Raw genomic sequence first — 27,854 nt, 5'->3', positions numbered from 1 at the left:
CTTTGGAGATATTGTGGGAACTTCCGGAGACGGGGCCATGATGGAGGAAATGGGTCACTGGAGGCAGATCTCAGGGGTGATTCTCTAACTCTGATGTCCCATTTTCCCCAACCCTTGCCCCTCTTTCCTGATCCACCAAGATGATTAGCAAGCAGCTTCTTGCTGCTGTTGCTGCCAACAGCTGCTGTGAACGCTGCCTTGCCTTCCCTGACATGATGTGCTGGACCCTCTCAAGCTTGAGCCAGAACAAACTGGAATTTTATTTATTTATCCTTTAAGTTGCTTCTTTCATGTGTTTTTATCACAGTGACGAGAAAAGCGACGAATACACAGATCCTTTACTAAAAGGGTCTCAGTGTAGATGTTACAGCTTCATTTTTATGTGTGGGGAAGCCATCTCTTTTACTATCTGGTTCTTATTCTGATGCTTTGTAGACAGATGGGGTAGAGTGGGCTGTGCCGCAGGAACAAAAAAACCCGGTGCCTCAGTGGCTTTGCACTATAAAGTTTCCTCTTGTTTCTGCTACACGGCCCTTGAAGTCTGTGGCAGATGTGCACTGGCTGTGGTCGATCAGAGATGCAGCTGATATAAACCCTGTTACAACATCTGCTTCCCAGCTCCGCACAGGTGTGCAGAGGGAATGCGGAGAGGACTTCACTGGCTCCTAACACTCCTGCCAGGAAGAGCTCAACACGCTGCTTGTAAATCTGCCTTCTCTGGCTTACCATTCCCTAACTCATAACACTCAATTCAGCAAAGAGAAAAGTGTCCCCTTGAACAGTTCCCACATAAACAAGGGTTTCCAGCTCCCTGGACACTTTGAGGTGATGGCTGTGAGTTGGGGACTGAAATGCATTACTGGCTTAGTGTAAGTCCTGGAAGTAGAGTCTGGAAGCAGAGTTGTTTCTACACAATAAGGTGTGGACTGTCTGTTAAGTTTGATTTCAATATGTCATATATATATACATGCATATACACGTATGATATTATATGTAATATATATATATATATATATATATATATATATATATATATATATATATATAGAGAGAGAGAGAGAGAGAGAGAGAGAGAGAGAGAGAGAGAGAGAGAGACTATTGCTCAGTCATAAAGAATTAGATGTGGAAGCTGAAAAACACAATGAATGAAAGAGAAAGAAGAAGGAAGAAAGTTGACTTAGAGGCAAAAAAGGGATTACTAGGGACTAGGAAAGGTTCCAGGATGTGATGTGATGTGATGTGTGTGTGTGTGTGTGTGTGTGTGTGTGTGTGTGTGTGTGTGTGTATGGTGTGTGTATGGTGTGTGTGGTATGTGTGTGTGTATGGTGTATGTGGTATGTATATGTGTGTATGATGTGTGTGTGTGGTGTGTAGTGTGTGTGTACTGAGTGTTGTTTAGATGAAGAGTGGATGGACACAGCCCCCGCACAATGTATGTCCGTATGGAAGTCTCACTGGGAATCCCATTTGTCAGTACAATTAAGAATGTCTGCAAGGAGGTGGTTCATTTTGATCTCCAAGTTGACAGCATGTCGAGTCACCTGGAGACCAAGCTCTGGGTGTTCCTTTGAAGGCTTTCCTAGAACCAGTTAACTGAGGTAGGAAGGCCCACCAGGAACGTGGGCAGCACCATCTCCTAGTCTGGGGTCCCAGACTGACTTGGGAAGAGAAAGCAGGCTGGGTACAACTTGATCTCTCTCTGCTTCCTGACAGCAGATGCAGTGCGGCCAGCCGTCCCACACTCCTGCCATGGCGCCTTCCCCGCCATGATGGACTCTAACCTCCCACCCTGAGCCAACAGAAACCCTTCCTTCCTTAAGTGGCTTCTACCCCTGGATATTTTGTCACAGCAGTGAGAAAAGTATCTAATAAAATAGCAATAATACGAAATTTTAATTTTTTGAAGAGAAAATAACGTTGAATTTTATATAAGAAATACCTTTTTAGTGTAAGACAATTTTTTATGTTATATATAACACTAAAAAACTATTGCTTATCTGAAATTCAAATTTAACTGGGTGTCCTATAATTTTATTTGAAAAAAATGGCAACTCCTAATAGGAATTTATTGGCAAACCACACAAAGGGAAAAGTTGTTTTTTCCAAGCTGGGATGCTGTACAGGTGAGGTTTTTTTTTTTTCTTTTTTGTATTTTTTTTTGTCAAGTTGACACAGCTAGAGTCAAATTGGAAGAGGATTCTCGATGGAGAAAAGACCTCTATCAGATTGCCTGTCTGTGGAGTCTTTTCTTGTTTAGGGGTCAATATGAGAGGGTCCAGCTCACTGTGGGCATGTTACCCCTGGGCCAGTGGTCCCGGCTTGTACAAGAAAGCTGAGCAAGCCACAAGGAGCAAGCCATAAGCACTATTTGTCCATGGTCTCTCTTCAGCTCCAGCCTCCAGGTTCCTGCCTTGAGTCCTTACCTTGACTTCCCTCTGTGATGGGCATGTAAGCCAAACGCACCCTTTCCTCCCTAAGCTGGTTTGGTCATAACACTTATCACTGCAATAGAAAGCAAACTAGAAAAGATACTGTATTCAGAGATGGAGGAGCCATCTCTGAGTGGCACAGACCACAGTTGTCCAGACTGGGGATGGAAGACATGATATTCCTCCCAGGTGTGACAGAGCCCTGGAAATAATAGTTGGTAATGACACAGTAGTGTTCTGGTTATCCAACACCAAGCCACCTCAAAACTCCGCTAAATAAACCAATAATTTATTATCTCTCACGCCTCCATGGAGTTCATGAGCTCATCTGGGCAATTAATTTTTGCTTAGTCTCTCTCCTACCACTGCAGGTAGATGTTAACTGGGGTTGTGAACACCTGAGCTCTCCAATATGGGCCCTGTCTTCCATATTCATGGGAGTTTTACACCCCTTACTTATTTTTCTTTTGTTTGTGTGTGTCAGCAGAGAGAGAGAGAGAGAGAGAGAGAGAGAGAGAGAGAGAGAGAGAGAGAGAGAGAGTGTAAGTGAGCATGCACATGTGTGCATATGGAGGCCAGAGGTCTTTTCAGGAGTCATCCACCTTGTTTATAGAAGCAGGGTCTCTATCTGGTCTGTTGCTCACCAAGTAGTCTTCTGACTGGCCAGGGATCTACATGTCTTTACTTCCCAGCACTGGACTTAGAAGCCTTCACTGATGTGAGTAACTTTCCATCCTCTACTTGCTATATTGTATTGCCTGTGTTCCCTCTATAATCATTTAAGATTAAAAATAAAGAACTATCCAGAGGAGTGTAATTTAAGGTCAATTATAATGCTGATGGTCTGGTCATTATTCCATGGTATTGGTCCCTCTCTCCCCTCCTGATGGCCTTTGTGTACTTCCTTGCTCCATCAGTACGAGCCTTGACCATGTGTCAATGCTTTGCTTAAAGGATGGTGGTTGATCAAGATCAATGATCTATAACATGTCTGTGTAGCAGATTTCTCTGGAGTCTCTGAAGATGCCACAAGAAAAGCACATTCCAGGTAACTAGCTGGTTCAAAGTGATGAGGCATTGGGAGTAACCTGAGTCCATCTGAGCCCATCCCAAGCTTAGCCTGTCACACCAGTGGCTCTCAGCCAAGAGTGATTGTTTTTCTCCCTGTTAGGGAATGTGTGGCAGTGTCCATAGACATTTTTGGTTGCTCTTATAGGCACAGGCACTCGGTGTGTAGAAGTCAGGGATGCTATTAAATACCCTCCACTGTGCAGGACAGTCCCCACAACGAATACTTATCTATCTTCAGATATCAGTAGTAGGAGTGGGGAGATGGTTCCATCATTAAGGTACTTACCATGCCAGCACAAGGAGCCGAGTTCAATTCCCAGCATCTGCATAAAAAAAGCTGGGTATGGTGGTGCATGCATGTAATCCAAGCTTTGGGGAGGTGAAAACAAGCAGATCCCTGGAGCTCATTGGCCAGACAGTCTTGCCTACTTGGTGAGTTCCAGGCCAGTGAGAGACTCCACATCAAAGAATAACAAAGATGGATGCTGGCTGAAGAACACCACCCAATATCATCCTCCACATTCATGAACACTCCTGTGTACACCTGCATGCGTGTAGGCATGCACACACATGTGGAAACAAAAATAAAATGTCAGTGGTGCCAAGATGAGATGCCCTCGTCTACACCAGGAAAACTCCAGTCTGTAGCATGAATCTTAAAAGTTCTTATTAGTAAAATCAAACCCGAGGCCAGTTATTGGGGTCAATGCTGGTAGATCAGAGAGACAGAATAAGCCACAGCTACCTCACCTCGCCGGATTCTCAGCTGGTCTTGTTTCCTCAGACTGGAGGCCTCTGAGTCCTCATCCAGAATGGGTCTCAGCTGAACTGCTGCTAGAAGCCTAAAAGCTTAACCAGCCAAATGGTTAACCGGGCCAAATGCTTCTAGTTCCTGGTCCTCATGCCTTATATATCTTTCTGCCTTCTACCATCACTCCCTGAGATTAAAGATTCACTCCCTGGGATTAAAGGCATGTGTCACCATGCCTGGCTCTTTCCAATGTGGCCTTGAACTCACAGAGATCCCAGATGGATTTCTCCCTCTGGAATGCTAGGATTAAAGGCTTGAGTGCCACCATTTTCTAGCCTCTGTATTTAGTGACTGTCTGTTCTCTGACCCCAGATAAATTTATTAGGGTAAACAATATTTTGGGGAACAAAATACCACCACACCAGTCCACCTACCGACACATGAGCACAGCTAAAAGATTGCTATTTGAAGCCTCAGTTTTGTGGGCGGTTTTAAATGCAGCATTATTGTGGTAATAAATGGCATCAGTAATGGCAACCATGAAAACCATGCTTTATGAGGCCAGCTCAATAAAATGTTCCTCCCAGCTTAACTTTGCAATCTCCTTGCTGGCTCTGGTCCCTGGTCATTCTCTCTGGAAAAGGGAAGGTCTGCAGATTCTCTGCAGTGTAGCATGAGTTTTAAAAGTTCTTATTAATAAAATCAAACCTGAGGCCAGTTATTGGGGTGAACACTGGAAGATCAGAGAGACAGAACAAGCCACAGCTAACCTCACCTGGCCAACTTCTCAGCTGGTCTTATTTCCTCAGACTGGAAGCTTCTGTGTCCTCATCCCAACGGCTCTCAGCTGAACTGCTGCTCGAAATCCTGAATGCTTAACCAGCCAAATGCTTAACCAGCCAAATGCTTAACCAGGCCAAATGCTTAACCAGGCCAAATGCTTCTAGTTTCTGGTCCTCAACGCCTTATAAACCTTTCAGCTTTCTACCACCACTCCCTGGGATTAAAGGCTGCTTTCTGGGATTAAAGGCGTGAGTCACCATGCCTGGCTGTTTCCAATGCGGCCTTGAACTCACAGAGATCCAGAGGGATTTCTGTCTCTGGAATGCTAGGATTAAAGGTGTGTGCTACCACTGCCTAACCTCTATGTTTAATATTGTGACTTTTCTGTTCTCTGACCCCAGATAAGTTTATTAGGATACACAATATTTTGGGGAACACAATACCACCACACTGCAGTTCATAGTCTCCTGGGAGAGAGGACATCTTAGCCACCAAAGGTCTCTACTTCCTCCCTTGTATGTTACAGCTTCTCTCTTGCCCTATGAAACCCTGTCTTAGTTACTTTTCTCATTGATGTGGTAAGAAACCCTGACAAAAACAACCTAAGGGAGAAAGGGTTTATTCTGGCTCACAGCTCAAGGGTACAGTCCAGTGTAGTTGGGGAGCGAAAGCAGGAGGAGCTTGAATCAGCTGGTCATAACCCATCCAAAACCATTAACAGAGTGATGGATGCACATGGCTGCTCAGATCTCTTTCTCCAGTTACACAGTCCGGGATCCCAGCCAGGGAATGATGCCACCCATTGTGGGTGGGTCTTCTCACCTCAATTAACACAATCAAGATAATCTCCTGCTGGAATTCCCAGAGGCCCATCTCCCAAGTGATTCTAGATTCTGCCAAGGTGACAGTTAACTGTGACCACCATGAGTCTTAATGAGTCTCTTCCTTACAAGGACTGCTCCTCCTCCTCTCTATCACATTCTATTTAAGATTTTCCTCCAGATGGTTATAATGATGGTTTTTCTCCTGCAGAAAACATCACATACTCCCTCCTCCCCGCAGCCCAGACTCTCCAGCACTGAGGACCGCCTGCTGCAGTGGTGACGGTGTTCCCAAAGGAACCTAATCCGTTCTGTATTTTTCCAGACCAGATGACAAATGTTCCTAGTGCTCCTTCATAAAACCCCCACAAGATTTCCATCCTTTTCAGCATCTTAGTTCCCAAACTGAGAAAAGAATCTGGTTTTGACTAATTGACACAGAAAAAAAAAATCACAGATTTTTTTTTTAATTTACTGAACATGCCATTATATTCTGTATCAGGGATGTTTTCATATGTATCTGATGTGGAAGACTTTTAAGAATTGACAGAACTGTTCAAAGTGCAGAGAATTAGTGCCTGTGGAGTGCTCAGCCACTAATGGAATATCTATATCACACCCCTCCCACCAAGGCTCAGGGACTGTCTTTGATAAGGGGATGGAAGATTCTAAGAGCCAGAGGTCAGAAGGACTGGAGTGAAGCAGTTCCTGTCCTCTGGACATGACAGAACTGTTGCACACATCGACTCACAGCAGCTGCAGCTGCCTGCACGAGACCTGCACAAGATCAAGCCACTCAAGGCCCAGCCTGGAGGATGAAGGCGCTCATGAAGCCCCACTTCTGGCTGCGGAGCTGTTGGCAGTTGACAGCTGCTGGGGAATGGAGAATCAGTTTTCTCTTTGATAGTGTAGACCTTGGGAGGTCAACCATGTTCCAGTTAATGGCCTCATACTCAGGACTATGTAAACAACACAAATTAGAACCAGCAGGCTATTGGTGGGGGACATGAAGTTGGGAGGGGGTGGTGATTGGAGGTAGTCCTGGAAGGAGTGAGGGTTGAAGAGAGGGGTCAATATAGTCAAAAGACATTGTATTTATGTGTGAAATTCTAAAAAAATTAATATATATATTATTATATATATGGAGAGAGAGAGAGAGGTGTGTACTTTTTCAGTTTGTAAAATGCAGGAATCAAGTGCAAAAGCTTGATAAGTTCTTATATCTGTCATCCATGTAATCACTTCTCAGGAGATCCCTTAATAGAATATTCTACTGCCTCCAAAGACCCTTGTAGCCCCCTCCACGCCATCAGTCCTGACAAAGGTAATTCCTGTTGTACCTTCTATCACTATTAGCATTCTGTTGCTGTGAGAAAATACCTGAGTTAAATTAAAAACAAGAGAATTATGTTGCCTTGTGATTTCAGAAGTTGTGCAAAACATGTGGTGGAACAAAGGATATTCAACTCCTGACAGCCAGGAATCGGGGAGGGGAGGGAGAAAGAGAGGATGAGAGAGACAGAGCATGAATGAATGAATGAATGAATGAATGAATGAGAATATATCCTTTAAGTGTAAACCCTCAATAACTCACTTGCTCCAATGGGGCCCCACCTTCCCAAAGCTTCCAGTGCCCCTCAATATCCCATGCAGTTATAATCAGTAGATTAACGGTCTCCCGTTGCAATGGGAGCTGAGCCTTCAATACATGCCCCTTCTGGGGATATCCCGATCCAAGCCTAATAATCAACAACGATTAATTTTACCTGCTACTGAATATCATATGGGGTGGGTCCTACCAGTAAATCACTCAGGGTGTCCTCACTTGTTTCCCATTTTTTCCCTCTGAACGTGTTTTTAAATCTATGTTGATAGGACTACACATCGGAGAGTTCTAAATGGCCTCTCCTACAGAGAAGGGGAAACAGATAGTGGGTAGAATTTCCATCATCGGCGGCTCATGAGTCCGAGAATAAATGAAAAGGGGAATTAAGGACTTCTGAGAATAATAGCTACTTAGCACAGGCATCTGTATGTATCTTTACCTCCCATCACCTCCTCAATGAGAATCGACACAGCATAACAGGAGGACCATGCCCATAGGGGTTTTGACATAGTGTGGGCATTCCTAATCCAAAAGTCCTAAAGTCCCAAAGCCTAAGTGTTTCAAATTCCAAAACTGTTTGAAGGCTGATCTCGTGCCACAAATGGAAAATTACATACATGTCCTCACACTGTGACACCCTGGAAATACCCTATAAATTACCTTTCTGTTTTGCAGTAAGGTGTGTGCGAAATTTATTATGTCACATTAAACTTGGGTCTTGTCTATAAAATGTCTCATTATGTGTATGCAAATGTCCCATAACAAAAAATTAAAAATCTGAAATGTGACTGGTTCCCAGTGTTTTGGATAAGGAAAATTGAACTTGTGCCGAGAATGGCATCGCCTGCATGACAGACATCTCAAGCTACCTCGGTGCAGTGGCACACAGCTTCAATCCTAGCTATTCAGGAGGCTGAGGCAGGAGGACTAAGAAAGGTCAAGGACTTTGCGCTAGATCCAGGAAGTATGAAGCTGCCACAGCAATCTCCCCGCCCCCTCCGCCCCAGCCCCTGCAGCCTGAGATGACCACAGGGCAGGCAGAGGAACTAAGGCAGGAGGTAGCCTGTGCTGGGGCTTCCTCCAACACTGGAAGGCTGCCACACATACAATTCTGGAAAGCTCCTCCACCCCCAGTCTCCAGTGCCAGAAGCCAAAATAAATAAACCTCACTGTTTGGTGGGGCTTCCTCCCAGACTGGTTGTCTGATCACCCAAGAAGCCTGGCAGAGCTACTGGTCTAAGCAGGTTAATTCTTCATTAGTCAGTTTTGATGAGTTATTTTTTTCCCCTAGTAAAACACTCAGGTTTTCAATTTTAAAGTGTGGGCATGTGGTCTGACCATTGTGTTTTGAATCAGCCGAGGGACGGCAGTCATCTGACTTCAATCCTGTGGAGTGTGGCTATTGGAATTTCTGGGTTCTTGAACCCTAGAGAATGCCCTCCTGTTGCTGAAGCGGGGTGGAAGAGCACCAGGGCTGTGTGTGCAGAGCCCTGGGGTGCAGGCTTCAGAACCCTCAAATCATGATGTTGTCTTTGATGTCTTCTGCCACAGATGTGGGATGTAAGGCTGGGCTGCCTCCTCTCCTTTATAAGCTTCCCCCCTGGGTATTTATAGAGATCTTTTCCTTGAAGTTAGAACTTCACCAGGATGCATGTCTCTTTTCATGAATTTTTTTTTTCTGATTTGATTTGTATTCTGAAACACAGGCCAGGGTTTTTGTTTAACTTGGGAACATTTTCCCTCACATTGAATATTATTATTTCTGTTTCATGTATTTCATCTCATCCTTGCACAAAACATACATTTCTGCCCTCTCTCCCTCCTTCCACCCTGTGTGCTCTCCCCCATTTCTTCCTTTCTCCTGAGGATCAAACCAGGGTCTTGCAAGTTCTCCAGCACCGATTTATTTCCCAAGTCCTAAGGTTTTCTTCTTTTTTATGATTTTTTTAATAATTCGTTGAGAATTTTATACAATATATTTTGATCATATTCACCCCTCCCCCAAGCCCTCCCTAACCTGCTTCTCTTCCCCACTCACCCAACTTTGTGTATGCTCCAAAACAAAACCAACAAATGGACAGACAAAACACCTATGGAGTCCGATTTTTGCTGCCCACACACTCAGGTATGGGGCTGGCCACTGGAGCGTGAGCAACTCACCAGGGATCACGCCCTTCAGAGAACTGGCTCTCCCTCTCCCAGCTGTCAATTTCCGTTAGCTCCTCAGGTAGGAGCGGGACTTCATGGCCACCTCCCTCCTCCATGTTGGAATTTTCTCTGGCTTGAGCTAGTGCAGCTCTTGGGCATGGCGTCACAACTGCTGTGCATTTATATGTGCGACTGCCTGTTGTGTCTGGAAAGGAGTTTTGTTGTAATCATCCACCACCTCTGGCTCACACAGTCTTTCCACCTGCTCTTCCGAAATGAGCCTTGAGCCTCGGGAAGAGGGGTGTGTACAGACGCCCAAGTGAAGTCTGAGAACTCTGTAATCTCATGTTCTCTGTACTTCGGCCAATTGTGGATCTCTGTGTTAGTTCCCTTCTACTGCAAAAAGAAGTTTCTCCAATGAGGACTGAGAGATGTGTTGACCTATGGGTATAATAATAAGTTATTAACAGTTGTTTTAGCAGAAGAATAAGAGTAGGTTCTCCTTTAAGAACGAGGACCTATCTAGCCACAGGTTCTTGGCCCTGCTAATGGTGTGGGATATGAGTTCCTTCTTATAGAGTGGGTCTTAAATTCAATCAGAAAGTGGTTGGTTATTGCCATAACAGCATGCCACTCTCATGCGACTGGGCATGTCTTGCCAGACCAGCTGTTACTGTAGCTCATTGGGTTCACAGTCAGGTAAGATTTATGATTATTTTTATCCCTTTGATAGTATGCATCATGTTTTCAAGCACCACAAAAACTAGCCAGTAGGGATGAAGCTTCCAGGTGAGTACCAACTTGATCTCTCCAAGTTCTGACTCAAGTGTGGGTATCTCTAGCAATCTGGTCTTGTATCAAGCTCCGGAGTGTAACCAAGAGGAATGGCAATAGCCAGCATCTCCAACAGAGGTAACCTGTTTTTGGCACTGAGATTTTGATCTGTTAGCCTGTGGTATCTGGGGGAGGCTTTGTCCTACTGTTGTAGGTGACTGCATTTAAACTCCCTTTGTATATGTACATGATGAGTGTGCATGTGTGGACTTTAGACATCTTCTGCAATAGAGGGTTTCTGCATGGCTTTGGTCTTACAGCCCTTCTGCTTCAACTTCCACAGTGCTGGAATTCCAAGCAGATTACAACCCTGTGCCACCAATCCCAACTACAAATATACACTTCCTCTGCTGTGTCACACCACACCGCCTGTCTGCAACATGTCCTCTCAGCCCGCTCCTCTGGGTCCTGTGGCACTGGCTTCAGCTGGCCGACATCATCCGAGCCGTTTTTCTCCTTGGCTAATTTAGCTGTTACTGTATCAAATGCATTTTAAAGAGTTCAATTTCTCTCTGCGTTAAAAGCATAATTATTTTTTCTTTGCCTTCTCCTCACATCCATATTTTAGTTTCATTGAGTCTGCATTTCTTAAAGCGTTTTTTTTGATAGTACAAAGAAATGCTGTTGGAATTTGCTTCTGCTTCCTGCAGTAGATTGTTCTGAAAACATTTTTCCTCTTCTCTTTTACAACAGGCATTTTTCACAGACTTTTCTCCCCTGCCTTTTATTGTTTTTAATTGATGAAACTTCTGTTTGGGTCTGGTAATTTTTTCTTTTTAAAAACAGTTATTCTATGTGTATGTGTGCATGTGCCTGACTGTATGTATGTAAACCATTTGCATGTGGTGCCTGCAGAGAGTTAAGGAGGGGTATCAGGTCTGCTGGAACTGGAGTTACAAACAGTTATGGGTCTCCATGTGGCCTCTGGGAACTGAACCTGAGTCCTCTGCAAGAGCAGCAAGTGATCTTGACCACTGAGCTATCTCTCCAGCCCATTTTTTTTTCCTTTAGTAGATTTTTTTCTACTAGTTTCCACACATGGACTTTGAGGTGAGAGACTTTAGTGGTTTGAATGAAAATATCTTTCATAGGCTCATGTGTTTGAACACTTGGTCCCAGTTGGTGGTGCTGTTTGAGGAGGTTCTGAAACCTTTAGGAGGTGGAGACTTGTTGGAGGAAGCATGTGGCTGGAGACAGGCTGGGTTCACAGCCTTACTCTCTTCCATTCTCTCGCACTCTCTGCTTCCTGTGCACAGATGAAATGGGATCGTTCTGCTTCCTGCTCCTGCTGCCATGCTATGCATTCCCTGCCCTGATAGACTCTCTCCCTCTGGAACCATAGGCCAAAGTAAACCCCTTCTTTAAGTTGCTTCTGGTCATGGCATTTTATGACCGCAGCAGAAAAGTAATTTATACAGGGATTGTGACTCAGAAAGAAGGTGAAGTCTTGCCAACCCTGACCCTGGGCTGACACTTAACATTGGCAAGGCTACCATAACAGTTTCAAACATCCCAAGGGTCCCACCTAGCAGTGTGGCAGATTTGTTGCCTGCTCATGCCATACCTGCTGTTAGGAGAAGACATTTCACCTTCCTACTGACTACTGCCAAGGCTGTTTTCTAAGCACATTGCAGAAGTATAGGAGCGTTTCTAGCCTTTGAGTTTTCAGGAACAGTCTGTCTCTGTCCCTCTCTCCTCTCCCCACTCTCCTCTCCTCCTCCCCTAACACATACACAGCAGAAAGAACATTCTTTCCTCTCAGCATCTCCAAAGTCTACTTACAGCTCCTTGCATCATCCCTTCATCTTTGAGCCACTCCTCACATCTAGGGACAGGATATTTTGCCTAGTTAAGCAAAGAGACCTTCTTACTTGTTAAGCAGGATCTGAATCTACTCCCAGATCTTAAGAAGAATGTCAACATGCCACAGCTGTAAGCAGGTTGACTGGACAGGAAGCAGCACAAAGGATACATATATGTTATAGAAAACGTCCCCACTACTTGTGAAAAGTCACTCGACCTTCAAAGCATGACAGGCTATGAATGGATTCAGTTGGGCGGGTCCGTTCATACGTAAGAGGGCTTAGTCACATCACAGATGCTATGGATTTCTATAAACCTTTAAAAGTTTCCAGTAGAGGCACCTTCTGCAAACTGCATAAAGGTACTACATAGACCGGTGAAGTGGTCTTATCTCAAGACGCCTCTCTTCATGGTTCTCTCTGCAAGCTTCAATGGTTCCCTTAGCTGTCAGCCCTGATACAGTTTCTTCAGGCCATTTTTCATCTTTAAGTTTTAAGTCTCTGATATTTTGTCTTTTCCCAGACATGGAAACCTGTTGCTCATCTAGACTTGTTCTCTGGCAACCCAGTACAGAAGTCCACAAGCCCACTAAAAGCTCCAGTTCTCTCCATCCTGGCCGTTTTGTTATTGAGCATTTCTATGGGAAAGATGGTGCCAGAAAGACAAATATCTCACATTTCCCATTTTCCTTGATGTGTGGCTCCTGGAATTTATAAATACATAAAATAATATATGTTGGGGCTGGCGAGATGGCTCATTGGGGAAAGGCGTTTGCCACCAAACTGATGACTTATGTTCAATTCCCAGGAACCTCATGGTAGAGGGAGAGAACCAACCCACAAAATTGTCCTCTCTCTCTCTCTCTCTCTCTCTCTCTCTCTCTCTCTCTCTCTCTCACACACACACACACACACACACATACATACACACACGAATAATGTAAATAAAATCACACATGTCCAGATGACATGAGAGTAGAAGCCACACCGTCTGCAGAAGAAAAGGGATTGTAACAGAAGGAGGTAGGAGTGGGGAGAATGGAGTGAGTAGTGGAGTTTGGGGGGCATATTCTCAAAGTACACTATATACCTGCCTGAAAATGGCATTTTGTAACTGTGTAAAAATATATTTTTTAAATCACTTGAAAAAAATAAAAAATAGTGACAGAAAGTCCTACTGAGGTATATGGGCAAGACCCTAGACCCTTGAGGAGCAGGCTAGGCTCATTTCTGCTTCTCTTTGCTGAGGGACCATCAAGCTGGCAATGACCTCCAAGAGCCCAAGAAGCAGCCTTCCCTGAGCAGGAGTCTAGGCTGGGAGTCCTCTGGGTTCTAATCTTGACTCTTCTGTGGACTTGGATGTCTCAACACTTCTCTGGCTCTTTCTGTGGTAGAGCAGAATGGGGCCGTTTACCATGGCTTGACTTTCCCATATCTAGTGCTTGCAGGTGTCCAGAGGGCAGAATAAAAACACACCAATCAAGGTTACACCATATCAAAGGAAGCCCTTTGCCCACTGCTGTGTGTAATCACAAGAGACACTGTCCCAATACTTTATAAAGACACTATGGGGATGTTACATCCCTGAAATACACACATTACACTGAAAATATTATACATCAGTACTGCATGTGCCCCTCTCAGCCTTCTGAATATCTCGGCTTAGCACCATAGTGCACTGTAGTGTTGGTTGTACCTCCCCGGCTACGACTGCATGGCCAGCTGGAAGCTGTCGCTAGCTGTTGCTGCCCAACAGCTCAGGAAAAAATGGATCCATGCAACACTAGCCCAAGGCAAGGTCAGAATTAAAAGTGCAGTTGTTACTGAGTGAGGATTGCTGTCCTGCCATGGTGAAGTTGAACAATCATCAGTTGACCCAACATAAGTCAGGACCTGTGCATGATGCGCTATGGAGTTTCTACATCACTCCCAGAGGGGATGCTCCTGAGACCTCTGTGCATCAGTGATGACTAGGAGACTCACTGAGCTGAAGACTCCTCATTCAAAATTTAGCAGTCGGTGCTGGTGGCGGTGGGCCTAGCACTGCTGTTGAAGTGTTTGCCTTGCAAGTGTGAGGACCTGGGTTGGATCCCCAGAACCCACATTTAAGAAGCTGGGCACGGGAACATACACCTGTAGTCCCAGCACTGAGCAAGTGAACATAGGTAGATCTTTGGGTGCTTTCTGACCAGCTAGCCTGTCTGAATCAGTGAGGCCCTGATTCTAGTGAGTGACTGTCTCAAAAAGACAAAGTGGAATGTCACCTAAGGCTGTCCTCTGACACCCAGATTCACGTGCACACACATGCATCTGCACTAATATACACAGGTGAAACACACACACAAGCACATGGTGGTGCATGCCTACAAACTAAGCACTCAGGAGTCCGAGGCAGGAGGATTGCTCATTAGATGTGGCCAGCCTGGGCTACATAATGAGACCCTGCCCACCCATCCTCCCTCAAACAAACAGGTCAGGGTCTTACTCTCCTGAAAACATAGTGAATTCGTTCTTGATAAGTAGGCAGCTGAAGATAGCATTGTGAATTCCCACGTTCTTAACATCTTACGAGGGAAAGACGATCTTGATCTCTGGTTGTTTCACAGGATGCTCCCTGTATCTTTCCTAAGCCTGTGAAGCACCACCCTCCTCTTTCATGTGAGAAGCCATCAGATGGTTTCTTTTAAGAAACTCCCCCCACCCATGGCCCCTCGGTGGGTATTTGAGGTGGTCTTAAAGCAGGAACAGTGGAAAATGCGTTAATATAATTTCTTCTCCAGCCCCATTGTAAAATGAAAGGGAAATGTGTTTAGGGAAAAAAATTCACTTACAAGTTTGGCCAGCTGCCTGAGCACAGGAAGGAGCCTGACAAGCTGAACAAAGTTGAACTCTCTCTAAATAAAATTCCCCGTGTTTCTCCCAGTTCTGTGCTGGGAGGAGCCCTTCCAACGACCCCTTTGCTAATGATAGCCCCGGCATCAATAATGGAATGTGAAAGACAATCTTCTAATCAATTCCTCTTTTTTCCTGCTGGTTTAGATTAAATCACAGAAAATGCCCAAACGCTCCATCTGCTTCCTCTAAGATTTCTGGTAGGCTGGAGCCCAATTATGTCTGCCTTATCCATTTTTAATAATCTACTTATGATCATGCAAACACAGGGTGTGATTATACCCACATCAGCTTCTGTTTCAGAGCTTCCAGCTTCATCCATAATTAATAAGCCCCTCGGTGCATTGGAGGGGAGCTGAAGGAGAGACGGCCGGCATTCCTCGGGAGCACAGCTCTTTCGGCGGCCGTTCATTCATTCATTTTTACAAACCTTTACTGGTGTCTACAGAATGCAGGAGCCTCGCTAGACCCAAAGGTAACAGGATAATGCATGCTTTTATTGTAGAAAGCCCTCGACTGTGAAGGCAGATGCACACACACAAACATCTGTGGTATGGACTGTGCTTGCACACTCGCAGCAGACTTCAGCTGCTACAACCACCGAAATGTTTTCTGTTCTCGAATGATGAAGAATGGGATAATTAGATCACTGTGTTATCACAAATATAATCTCAGGAAGGCCTGTGTGGGGCCGGTTTCTTTTATTTGAGAAAGAGTGAGCTATTCTGGGGAGCCAGTCAGTTCAATAAGAAGAAAACGCTGAACTTGCAGCAGTCACCCGGGGTACAAGTCCCAGCTCCACACTGTGTGACCTTATACAAATTGATTCACATCTCTGAGCCTATTTCTGTGTTGGAAAATGACTTCTTTCCCTAGGCCTCTCTGTGATCACAAGCATGAACTCACCATGTGGACGACCAAGCACTCTCACCAATAGCAGAGACAATTCAAACCATTACTCCTAGGAAATATCCTGAGACCAAGTTGCCCTTATTCCTCTGATCCAGCCTCCGTCAGTCCAGTTATCGCCCACATTAGACAACTCAGAACCTTCATATAGGCGGCAAGTGTGGAGTCTTTCCAAGTACCCCAGTGTAAACTCTGCTTGCTTGCAAACAATGCAAATCGCCTCTATTCATTCTCAACACAGAGGGCACACTTTGGGGAAGGTGCCAGGGACCCCCAAGTTCGCAGAAGGCAGGATACACTGACAGTGGTGTGTATTCTGTCGATATTTGCAGAAAATGCCAATACCTTACTGCCTATTTTCATTTTGGCATGCCGGCTGCCAACCCCCCACCACCTCTCTCTCCCTTTTTCTTTCCTAATTTAAAGAATAAATTTATTGAATATCTGAAAACCTACTCCTCCAAGGCGGACTTTTCCATAAAATGGGACTTACATTGAGATTGTACCTGGACCATCTATGGTCTCAAAGTCTTCCTCATTGGGCCAGACTGGTTCGCCATCCCTACCCCCACCCTGGATCCAGTTTGCTGCCTGGCCTATCCTGGAGGAGTTCCCTGCCTTTGGAACCTTTACTCTTGATGGAAAACCCAGAAATCTGCAACCCATGATTTACACTCAGTGAAACCTGCAAACGTTAATCTCCAGCAGGACTGAGGAACAAATAAAGACACCGGCTGTAAGCACACTGCTGAGAGCTGAGACTGAATTTAAGCTGGTCTGGTCTAAGGGAACCTGGCAGTTGCACTGGGCCCCATGGACGGGGGTTGGGGGGAGGGGGTTTGGGCAGATAGAAAAGAATGCAAAAATGGACAGCTCTGGTTATGTGCTTTGCAGCTCAATCAGACCCCTCCCTGACTATAGGCCATGCCACTCTCCTTGGTACACTGCCTTGAAGTCTCTACACTGCATGCACATGCCTTGCTAGACTCCCCCAGTTACCACATGGCTTACTCTCCTGGTTTACAAAACCAATGCTTCAGTGTCTCCCTAAAACTCTACTTAAAATTACAATGATCTCCCTCCCCATACACACCAGAACTCCTCATCACTTTGGTATTTTAATTTCCTTGGCCCTTATTGGTGCAGTAATTTCCTTTACCTGTATCCTTTCCTTTGTGTGGGTCTTCAGCACTCCCCACCCCATCTCAGACAAATTTCTATTTCATTCACTACTGCAACCCTTGACCATCTCAGGCTCTCATAGGCTCTGGGGAAATGTTTGTGGAAGGGAAAAAAAATGAAACAGCCATGTCCTGTACTTAGAGCTTGCTTTTATGCATCATGGTTACTCAAGAACATACAGCATATTTAACTAAGATGTAGAACACACGCATCATATAAAAATATATTATATTGGTTAGCTGTTGTGGTGACAGAAACATCTGGGAAGAAGAAACCTCAGTTGAGGAATTGCTTCCATCAGTTGGCTTAGTGGGCATGGCTATGGGGGGGTTTTGTCTTGACTGGTTTATCTCAGATGATTGATGTGGAAGGGCCTAGCCCACTGTGGGCAGTGCCATCCCTAGGCAGGTAGGCCTGGTTGTATAAAATGGTAGCTGAGCGTAAGTGGGGGAGTAAGTCAGGGAACATCTTCATCTACGGCGTCATGCTTCTTCCTTGAGTTCCTGCTCTGGCTTCCCTGTAAGCTGTAGGATGAAATAAACCCACTCCTTCCCAAGTGCTTTTGGTCATGGTGTTTATCACAGCAGCAGAAGACTAACTAAACACATGCATCTCGGGTGATAAGACTCTGAAGAGACAGTCCCAGGTCAAGCTTTAATCTTGCCATCTCCTCTCCCGTAGGCCTTAGCTATCACCTAGATAGTAAACAACACAAAACCTGGGCAACAGGAAACTTTAGAGGAAGACTAGAAGTACATCTTCTAACCCAAAGATGGAGTGGGGGTCTCTTTCTAGACTCACTGATGAATATAACATCCTGAAATGGAGCTGCAGAAATGGTGCAAAGGTTAGGAACTTTCTGTACAGGCATTGGTACCTGAGTTCAGATGGCCAGATACATAAACGCTCTTTGAGCACAGAGGTCCACCTGTAATTCCAGCCTCAGATGTGGAGACAGAGGATCTCCATGTCAGCGAGTTCAGAATTTGTTTGACAGACTCTGCATCAATGAATAAAGTAGAACATTGATCAAGGATGATGCCTTATTTCAACCTAGGGCCGTTACATGCACGCACACACACGGACACACATATACATGCAGAAAAAATGAATACACACATGCATCACACACATGCACTCTATTAATGTGTTTTAAGGCTCTAACAGTGGCCTCTGAGGTTGCAATGTGGCCACTTTAGACTCGGATGTGGACCTCTCTGCCCTTTGAATCTACCTAGGCTCTTTGCACTTGTTTTCTAGAATTCTCTGTTGCCTAGGCTTGTCTTTCTCTTCATTCAAACCTCAGCCCAGTGTAGTCACACACCCTTTGTGTGTGAAATAGTCGCCTTCCTGTATCCTCCCTCCACAGGAGGATGGCAAATGGTTTTGCTCCATTCCCACTTTATGCACACGCCTGCCCTTCCCCTGGTTCATTCACCAATGTAGCCTCGATATGGAGGAATGCAGCACCCTGCGTTGCCTAGGTGCTCACTATACATTTATTGAGTGAATAAATCAATGAAGAGCACCAACAAGCCACCAGGTGTTGTTGTATTAGGGTCCAAAGGCAGCTAACTGTGTGGGTGTCTCATTCATAAGGCAGGCTTTGAAGGGAATCAAAGCAAAGACTGCCAACTAGGAAGCTCCCGGCTCCAAAGAGCCAGTAGATTTTGGGGAGTGCCTCCCCACCTCTGGAGTAGTTTAAAGGCATGCTAACCAGGCACCTGTGAAGCCCCAGCTCTTCAGCACCAATCACCTCTATCATCATCGTTTTACATAACTCTGTGGCCTGCCTGCTCCTGAAGCATTTCAGCTCGCCTACCCTGGACCTCTAGATCACTGGGACTCAGAACCTTCTGTGGCTTTCCTCTTCTTTTGCTTTCCTTCTCAGTCCATTTGTGGGGAAGTGGCTGAAGAACCAGTCCTCTCACTGCCCCAGGCTTCCAGCCTTGGACAAGTATACAAACAATGCCATGTTCAGTGGGTAGGCAAGATGTGGCTGATGGTTCTGGAAAAGGAAAGCAAGGCCAAGAGCCAAAAATGAAGAAGACTAGGGTAGAGAGAAAGGATGAAACTTCTCTCAGGATGAGCCATATTAAAGCCATATCAAGGCAACCCATCAAAGTAGAGCCAGGTCTGTTTTGATCACTGCTTAGGCCCTTAGCACCCAGCAAAGATTACAATCAAGTGGCCACTGAAGGCATCTTTTTTTTTTTTTTTTTTTTTTTTTTTTTGGTTTTTTCGAGACAGGGTTTCTCTGTGTAGCTTTGCGCCTTTCCTGGAACTCACTTGGTAGCCCAGGCTGGCCTCGAACTCACAGAGATCCGCCTGGCTCTGCCTCCCAAGTGCTGGGATTAAAGGCGTGCGCCACCACCACCCGGCCCACTGAAGGCATCTTAACTCTAGCACATCTGCGAAGACTGTTTTTCTTAAAGAAAACACAGCTCTCAGGGGTTTAAATCCAATGCACTGGGGGCATCACCCTGCCAACTGGATACAGCCTTCTCCATCACGCTGTGTGTGAGTACCACCAGAAATAGGTACTCACCACAAGGAAAGAAGGATCTTTTGGTGGCCTCACTAGGGCCTCCAGAAGCATAAAATTCAGAATGGGTGTTTGAGAATGGTTTGCCCTCTGCGCTATCATAGATGTCATTGCCACTTTGTCCCCTTGGGTCATAGGACGGTTCTTGTGCTCGTGGACGCCTCCATAAAAATAGTCATCCCACTTTCTGTAGTCATTCTACACACATCTCCAGATTCTATACTCCTCTCCTCAAACAAGCGAACAAAACAAAACAAAACAAAAGCAGCTTAGGTTTCTGACCTAGAGGCTTGAGAGATGTCTCGGTGGTTAAGAACACGTGTTACTCTCCTAGAGTACCTGAGTTCAGTTCCCAGCATCCACGTACATAAGGTGCATCACAACTCCCTGTTACTAGAGCTCCAGGATATCTCATGTCTTCTGCCTCCATGAGCACTGCATGCCTGTGTGTGCTCGCTTGTATGCATACACACACACACACACACACACACACACACACACTGAAATAAATTAAAAAACATTTCTGACCTCCCATGTTAGTGCTTTTCTTTTGGTTACCCTCAAAGTCACTAGCTCCTGCCACAGCACCTCTGATTCAGCAAATCACCGCGGCTCACGGGACTCTCACACACATGGGGTATCTAGACAGCCCAATGCGGATGTGGCTAGCTACCACCCTTTCCCTTCTTCCTCTGTAGCTCCCAGCACTCAGTGTCTTCCCATGGTGAGTCTGGCAGGAGTCCTTACCCTGCCTGAAAGCCCCTAGCCAGCAGTTCATAAAACCAAGGTCACTTCTGATGTAGAAGACAGACATTTTCATGGTAGTCATGTGGAAATTTAAATTTCAAGGTAATGGAGGGACTGGCATTCATACAATCTTTGTAGTCCCATCAGTTGAAGCTATGATAACATGGCACAGTCACATCCTGGGCGTGGCAATATGATGACTGCCTAGTCCTCAGTAACCATCTCATTTAAGTTTCATCTGGATGTGAATAGGAGGAACATATTCAAATCATATACAGAAGAATAAGTGGGTTTTCTACAAAGTTATGAGGGCATTTCACAAAGCACAGGAAATTCAAAAAGAACTGTCAGCAGGACCCAAGATGCCCATGATTCATTTGAGCAAACAGCAGACACTATTAGTTACCATTTCTGACTCTAAACTCTAAGTCACCAGGAGAGATAGTTTGGCTGGTGTAGATTGAGGCAAGTGTGCATAACTGAGCTAGTCCATACCAGAACTTCTAGGCTGTTTGGTAGAAGTGTGGCTGCAGGGGAATACTCCTGTGGGCAACAGGGCTTTTCCCAGGAAGTGGAGCTGAGAGCCCCAGAATGAACCTATTTAAATGACTGGCTACAAAACATCACATAACAATAAATAAATAAATAAATAAATAAATAAATAAATAAATAAATAAATAAATAAATAAATAAATAAATAAATAAATAAATAAATGAATGAATGAATGAATGAATGAATGAATGAATGAATAAATGAATGAATAAATAAATAAATAAATAAATAAATAAATAAATAAATAAATAATAAAACAGATTCCCCCAGGGACTGTTGCTTTCAGAAAATAAAATAGGCAGATTTATGCCTAGGTAAATAAAAGAAAGGAAGAGAGGGAATGTGGAGGTGAGGGAGGAAGGGAGAGAGGGCTAAACCCAAACATAAAATATTAGAAAGACAAAATGGCAAATATTTTTAAAATTGTGTTCCAGACATTAAAAAAAGAATCCCCCTTGTTTATTTGGTTATCTGGGGACTGCATTACACTGATTATACAGATAGGAAACCTGAATATGTAGAAGCTGAATATTCAGCAAAAATAGCAAAGGGAAATAAACATCTAGAGAATTTAGGGGAAATGTGTTCATGTTCAGCGGCCAAGTAAAATTTCTTTTGAGAATGTTTTGCTTTTAGGAAGCCCAATAATACAATTAAATCACTGCAGTGGCCAGAAAAAGAGAGACTATGCCATCAGCCTGACAGCTTCTAAAGTAGGCAGTGGTCATGTCTATAAACAAAATGCTGAATTGGGATTGCAGGGTAACCTTCTATATGGAGACATCTAAATACCTGCTTGTAGTTTCCTTAACACAGAATTTAGAGCCTGGAAATGCCAACAGTTATTTAATGCTGTTGTGGAAGGGATAGCCAATGCAATCAGACTATATATACATATATGCATATATAGAGAGAGAGAGAGAAAGAGAGAGAGAGAGAGAGAGAGAGAGAGAGAGAGAGAGAGAGAGAGAGAGAGAGACTTGATACGAATTCTGGAAAGAGCTGTGTTTGTCCATGACTAACAGAGGGTAGTATTGTCTGTTCAAAAACCCAAGAAAATGAATTAGAGGAGAGGGACACACACACACACACACACACACACACACACACACACACACACACACTAACCAACTGGAATATATGAGGGGAGGTGTACAAAAGTATAACAGGTACACAAATCATAAGTATTTGAATAAATTTGCTGAAGGAATTTGTATGAGGAGAACTCTAAACTCTAACTAGATGGTGTATACCAAACACCTGAGTGCTGGAGCTATGGTACATCCCTGGATGTGAGTCACTTTCCAGGTAATCTGTTCTTTTTATCCAGTTAAAAAGAAACTTTTCAAGTTCATCTGCGGATCAATAAGAATAAAAGTGAATATTTAATTGAACACAGATTAAGAATATTGCACTAAATGCAATGAAAATCTATAATAATTAAAAAATGGTGACATTAGAAGAAAAAAATCAATAAATAAGAGAAAAATCTGTAAACATGTTTGGAATTAATATGCAATATTGTTAGTAGAAAAAACTTATTTAGCTGGTAATATTGGGACAGCTGTCTAGTCACTGGGAAAAGAATTTCTCCCTCATATATACCAAATATTAGTCTTAAAGTGATTACAGATTTAACACTAAAAATAAAACCATTTTACACCAACAGAATGGTGGAAAAATGTAAGTACAGTGCCCATGACAGGATGTATCAAGAAGAAGCTAAGAAATTAAGCTTAGTTGATATAGAACCATTTCATCTGTTTAAACACAAAACATCTTACAATTTTTCAAATCACAAAAGCAAAGTAGACAGTAAGATGGTCACCAGGATCCTGAACACATGAAGTCAAGGGTTATTACCTTAACAAGTAAAGAGTTATTACATACAAACAAGAAAATCTCATACTGGGCATTAACAAGGGGATCCAAATAGAAAACCAACAAATCAAAGGCTAAATGGCCAACTCATTTGTCAGAAAGAATGCAGTGAGGTAATAGGAGAAACCTTTTACTTCCAAAGCCAGAGCTTCTGGTAAATAGCAAAGAACCTCCCGGCATGTGGTTGGTACATGATGGTTGGTACAACAGTCTTCTGGAAGGAGATTTGGCTGGCTGGATTGACTCAGTCATACCAGAAGCTTCTTCCAGAGAAGAAGTTTAATGACACAGAGTACATGCCTGTTTAACCTCGGGAGTGTCTGATACAGCTTTGCTGAACATTCAAAGCACAAACAGATGCTGATGTGAGAGATTGGCATGGAATACTATACAGCTGTTTGAAAAGATGTAGTAAATGCAGACGAAGAATATTACCCACAGTACACAATCACATGTGGAATGATTATGGCATAAAGCAATCATTTAGTTTGATTCTGTTTCTGTCTTAAAAATAACTACACGGGTACCAAATCACATTTACAAATGGAAACATAAATGTCCGGAAGGATATACAACACACTATTAATAGTGTTTATCCCTGCATACGGGGATTATATAAGATCCTTTTTTCCTCTCTTTCCTTGTCGGATGTGTTGTTTCTGTGCATATTAACCAGAGAATGCAAAGTCGGGAAATGTTTTAATGTCAGCAGCGGTTAAGTTTCAGATCTGTTTCCAAGCCTGGCCCTACCCAGGCTCGCTGTTAATCTCTGATGAGTTCATACACACTTGTGCTCCATCTTTCACTTTCAGGCATCGATCTGTTTCTTCTTGGAGTTAATTTTGCTTCTGCAGCTCACTCCGATCCCTGGAGCTGGGGCACGTACTTAACTCCTGGTCCTTTGTGTCCCTCTCCAGATTTATTTGGTGATTTCTCAAGTGTTTTTCCTAATTGAATATAACTCATAATTTCATTTTTAAAATACATGGACCCATTAGTGTCAGTAATTAGACATTAACAAGTATGAAGATGGCCCATTAATGAAACAGCAGCTTTAGGAACCTCTGATGCTAGACTCTGTGGGGGAGAATTACTTATCAACGCCGTCCCTTGAGGATTGATGATGGACCTGTTTGTGAACATCTGAACAGCAGTGGGACCAACAATGAAATTACCACCTTCCTAACAGGGGCTAAAGCAAGGACTGCACTCGGGATTTATGTTGCTGCACGAACAGCCCAGAAACCCAGCCAAGCTGGAAAGGAGGCCTCTGTAAAACTAGTCCTAGGAGGCTGAGCCAACTCTGACAGACCCTCCCTCAGCTGGGCTGCTGGACCAGTCTCTGCGCCTAAACCCTAGCACATCTAGAAGGTCATGACTCAAGATGTGGCGTCAGCATCAGGCAGCTGTGAGTTCAAGTCCACTTTGCCAAGTTCCAGCTCTGTGATCTTGGGTTTTTGTTGTTGTTTTAGGAATAGAAAACATTTATTGATTGCTGATTGGGGATATCAACAAAGAAAACCTCAGACTGAGTGAACTAGGAGTTGGATGAGTTTTTGCAAATTACTTTGCCACCTAAGATTTAATCTTCAGTCAATTGTTACTTTAGACAAAGCATTCAGAAGAAGCACTGGACCAGCCCATGGCCTAAGTGGATTGTAATCAAAGACTCAGAGCCATGATCTTGCTGAAGACACATTCCTTGAGAAGACAGTGTAAAAACAGCTATGTACACCGTGCATCTTATCAGCGGTGTTGTGCAGTCATAATCCAAAATGCTAGCGCTGATTTACAAAACAGTACAACTGTGGGCTCTCCTGAACTTGCAAGTGGGGAAACTGAGAGGTTCTGGGAGCTCTAAAAGTTTGCCTATGCTTATAGAGAGCTCACTCCAACATGGAATAAACTTGAGCCATTTGAATGCACCATGCAACTTTTGACCTCTGGGGTGTTCTGCCCTGAGTTGACCAGCTCATGTATGTGTCGTAGACATACAGCACTTCACAGGCAATTTCTGGGCATCCATGAAGCCTGCTACTATCCACTGTCAAACTGACAGGTTCTATGATCACCCTGGAGAGAGACTGTAGCCAATTATGTAGATAGATTGGGTCAACGAGTTGGGAAGACCCACATTAACTGGACTAAATAAAAAGAAGTAGGCGAGCTGAGCGCTGGCATTCTCCCCTCTTTGCTTCCTGACTGTGGATGCAGTGGGACCAACTGCCTCATGTTCCTGCATGTGTTCACTGTGAAGATGGACTTGACTCCAGAACTTCGAGAGAAAACAAACTCTCCCTTCCTTAAATCCCTTTTGTCCGGTGTTTTGTTGCAGAATCAGACAAGTAGCTAATGTGAGCCTCCTGGGAATGTCCAGACAATAACATCAGGGCAGTAACAGTCAAGTGTTTAGGGATGACAGTCCAAGCCTCCTAAGTGATTCCTCCTTTGTCCTCCCCGCTCTTCCATATGTCCCCACAGAGCATCCCATGGTATATGTAAAACAGGTCACATGGAGAAGACTAGACCCGTACCTCCATCAGCTTCTTGTTGTAGTTGATATAAATGCCGAGTCTTTGTATTTTTTTTGTTTGTTTATCTGTCCCTCCAGACAACAGTGGCCTCCTTAACACCAGTAGAACACACTGGAACCCACCTGGGGGACTGCACACCTGTCCAGACCACCACCACCACCACCCACTCTCTATTGGCCTTTACTTAAACATCTCCTGAATAAAATCCTGCCACCTTTGAAAAATCCTAGCCTCCTCAGCCCTTCAGACTACACCTTCTTCCCTGGTTTAGTTTCCCATCTAGAACTTGAGCCCTCTAGTGTGGCTTACCTATCAGATATGTCCCATGTCTACCTCCCCACACCACAGAGAATTTGGCCTTTTCAGGTCAGTCCATGTCTGGGCTTTAGACCAGCACCAACCACATAGTAGATGATTAATAAATATTTTATGCATGTATGTCTTTGCCTCATCTCTTTGATCAACAGGGGTCTGATATTTGGGGGTCAAAGTCCTAGAGAACCTTGCAGGACTACATCAGTAGCACCTGCTAGTAATGCGGCTTATGAGCTACCAATGTGTATGGCTCCATCACTGATGTTGGCAGGGACAGGGCCAATGTAGGCTCAGCTGGGAGGTGTGAAGGAACGGAAATTGCCCCTTGGGGAAGTAACCAGGAATATAAACATTTACTTGGGTGCCATCTATAACAACTACAGATGGTCCCTATTCTCCAGACTGCTTATTGTTGATGGAAATGAGATCTGTGTACCTTAGATGCCCAAACAAGCCAGTAGCAGAGCAGACACTCTGAGATGAACATTTCAGAAGCTAGCCTGTAAATCTCTCTGCACAGAACAGGGACAGCCCTGTGATCTGTCAGTGGAGCATCTGGATGGCAAGTAGCAGCCTGGAGATAAACCCAGGAAGGAACTACTTAATAATCTACCCTTCACTTCTCATATCGACCCGAAAGATGATGACTTCCGACTTATTTTCCAGGAGATAAGTTCCTCCTTAAATGTATCCTGATTTTTATTGTCATTTGCCTGTGCTGCGTCTCCTGTGTCAAATACAGTCAATGCTGCTCCTGAGCTGCTGTTGCCCCAAAAGTTTTGCTTGACTCATATAATATTTTGAGGAAAAAATATTATTGTATGCCTACTTAAAAATGGAAACATAACAAAATATAACACAATTTATCTTGGAAAGTGGGAGATTTGGGCAACATTGGATCCATATTCCTATTTGTTAGCAGCCAGATGGAAAGCAGTAGGGTATCCTGGGGCTCTTTGCCCACCCTGCCCAGCCCACTACACTCACCATTGTCTGAATGATTATATTAAAGTTTAAACTAGCAAACCTGGCTTCTACCTTAGGTGGTGGCCACCCTTCTGAGGAGGGGGAAGCACTCCTTCTACATTGTCCCACAATATAGGAGTTTTCCGAGCTGTATCCTGAAGCTCCAAACATGAGCCTATTGAACAGTCTTCTCCTTGGTGGCTTGTGGCAGACAAAATGGGAAGGATACCATTTATTTTAATTTTTTTGAGATAATCACTCACTGCATAGCCCAGGATGGCCTGAAACTCACTAGATAGCCCAGGCTAGCCTCAAACTTTTGATCTCCTTACCCATGGCTTCTTAGTGTTGGAATTATGGGTACTTAACCACCATTCTCAGCTGTGGGGAAGGCATTTATAGAAAGACTTCACAAGCTGGATGTGCTTGTGATACCTGCACTTGGGAAGCTGAGGCAGGAAGATTGCGGGTTGGAGGCTAGCATGGGACACACAGTGAAATCTTGTCTCAAGAAAAGAAAGAGAGAAGCAGGAGGAAAGGATAGAGGAAGGAAGGAAAAAATAAGGGATAGAGGGAGGGAAGGAAGGAAAGAGGAGTTTCTGAGCTGGCAGATGGGTTTAAAGCCTGACTCCACTGTTCCTCCAGAAAGCACCACTTCTGTGCCTTGACTTCCTCAAGTCTGGAAGCAGAATTTATTTCATTGACCGTGGAATGGAAAATTGGAGGAAAACAAAACCTCTAAAACAACAACAAATTCAAAGCCTGGAACACAGCAGTTATTTAAATATTCATTAAGTCTTGTCTCACTTTAATGGTGAGTTTCTTGGACCATTTTCTGTTGACCTCTACTCAATATCCATCTTAAAATGTTAGGGGAAAAATATCCCAGGGTAGGAAAAGGCAGTGGGAGATGGATGTTTTTGTCTTGGCACAGGTAATTTTAAATATATAGCCACTCTCTTTGATGTAAACACTTCATTAATAAATTTATTAACACTGTGGGATGTTGTAGACAGTTATCCAAATCTTGTTGGATTAAGAAGCCACATACTCGTCTTAGTTCTTATATTACGACTGCAACACTT

General features: G+C 44.1%; 1 protein-coding gene and 1 long non-coding RNA gene across 2 annotated transcripts in view; both read left to right on the top strand.

Annotated features, from left to right (window-relative positions):
* Hs3st2 (heparan sulfate-glucosamine 3-sulfotransferase 2) overlaps window positions 1-27,854 on the top strand; it is a 108,434-nt gene that overhangs the window by 38,668 nt on the left and 41,912 nt on the right. The window lies entirely within an intron of this gene.
* Window positions 1,104-7,263, top strand: LOC128125447 (uncharacterized). The gene is made up of 2 exons (XR_008223162.1): window positions 1,104-3,147; window positions 6,067-7,263. It is a non-coding gene; the product is annotated as an uncharacterized LOC128125447 (long non-coding RNA).

This window comes from Peromyscus californicus, unplaced genomic scaffold, assembly GCF_007827085.1.
Source record: "Peromyscus californicus insignis strain IS unplaced genomic scaffold, ASM782708v3 Scaffold_4__1_contigs__length_199733344, whole genome shotgun sequence".
Lineage (NCBI taxonomy): Eukaryota > Metazoa > Chordata > Mammalia > Rodentia > Cricetidae > Peromyscus > Peromyscus californicus.
The sequence above is the reverse complement of the archived record's forward strand: the minus strand, read 5'-3'. Positions and strand labels throughout refer to the sequence as shown.